The sequence below is a fragment of the Poecilia reticulata genome, linkage group LG22 (genome assembly GCF_000633615.1).
Source record: "Poecilia reticulata strain Guanapo linkage group LG22, Guppy_female_1.0+MT, whole genome shotgun sequence".
In the NCBI taxonomy this organism is placed as follows: Eukaryota; Metazoa; Chordata; class Actinopteri; order Cyprinodontiformes; family Poeciliidae; genus Poecilia; species Poecilia reticulata.
The window spans coordinates 14,389,442-14,390,854 of NC_024352.1; the positions used below are offsets into that span (position 1 = coordinate 14,389,442).

Here is a 1,413-nt window from a genome sequence, read left to right on the forward strand (position 1 = left end):
TTATTTGTGTGTTCTATAATTTTGTTGGCCCTCTCAAAAGTGATAAACAGTATAGTAATTCAGTAATTCAAAATTAACAGTAATTTGGATGTTATTCTATATTGAACTTGAAAGTGTAAAAATGCTTAGGAGCATAAAACAATGACATGAAGGCTGTTGAAACATGTACTTGTGTAGAAGCTTCAGATTTTTCCTCCCTCTTCTCTCTTCCCCCCCTCTTTTCCCCYTCCTTTTTTTTCCCCCCACTTCTAGCAGTCCCTTTTGCCCCATTTTTGGCCGAGTGGTTAAGGCGATGGACTGCTAATCCATTGTGCTCTGCACGCGTGGGTTCGAATCCCATCCTCGTCGAAACGTTTTCTAGATTATTTGAACAACGTTATGCGTTTCGTATCAAGCTCTTAACACGTGATCATGGTAAACATTAGTAAACAATTTACTACTCAGGAAAACACCTTGGTTCAGAGTTAGCTTCCTCGGTCACACCAATCTTAACCAATATTAGATGGCATAGACAAAATTAGTTCCAAAAATCCAAAATGGCGGCAGCTTTGTGTGCTTGTTTTAGTAATTAAACCTTTTCATCAAAAAAGTTTAAAAAGAGAATTCAATCTTCATCTTATGATACAAAAACTTTTTCTTTTTTGTGGTGAAAAATATGAGAGGAAAATGACCGTCGAAATGATTTTATTATCATGGTAAAAAATGACAATTTTTGACCATTTTTAATTTATGGTTTTATTAAACCATAAATTAAACATCTTTGCCATAAGATTTTTTATGTATCTTATGGCTACGATAAATTAAAAAGGGACTATTCCTTCCCTGGCAATGGTCCAGCCTTATGACTCACTCTAGGAGGCGCTGTACTCCTTACCTTTGCTCTCAAAGAAATGCAGAGTAGTTACAAAGTAAAGTTCAGAAACGCAAATCATTCAGTCTAAACCCATGAAAGCTATTTTCTACATAACACAGGGGAAAACAGATACAGACTACCATTTATCAGTCTGAATTGTAAGAGTCTTTCAGCATTCCACATCTCAACTTGGTGATATTTGCCCACTTTATTTGATTGGATACTTGGTCTCTCTGTGATTATAACAAAGTAAAATCTCATTTCTATTCAGCGCTTTTTAGCAGAGACCTGAAAGGTTTAAGGGAAATCTGAGAGTAATTTAGAAAGCTTCAAAACTTTACCCACCATAACAAAAACATCAGTTCTCGTTTATGTTTTTTGTTACACCACACTGTAATGCCCCACTCTGGAGCCAGGCCTGGAGGTGGGGCATGATGGCGAGCGCCTGCTGGCTGGGCTTTTACCCACGGAGCCCGGCCGGGCTCAGCCCGAAGAGGAGACGTGGGTCCCCCTTCCAATGGGCTCACCACCTGTCGGAGGGGCCAAAGGGGTCGGGTGCA

General features: G+C 39.3%; 1 non-coding gene across 1 annotated transcript; it reads left to right on the top strand.

The window, feature by feature from the left end:
• Positions 1 to 266: 266 nt before the first annotated feature.
• On the top strand, positions 267 to 349 carry trnas-gcu (transfer RNA serine (anticodon GCU)). Its single transcript has one exon. It is a non-coding gene; the product is annotated as a tRNA-Ser (tRNA).
• The last annotated feature ends 1,064 nt before the right edge of the window (positions 350 to 1,413 follow it).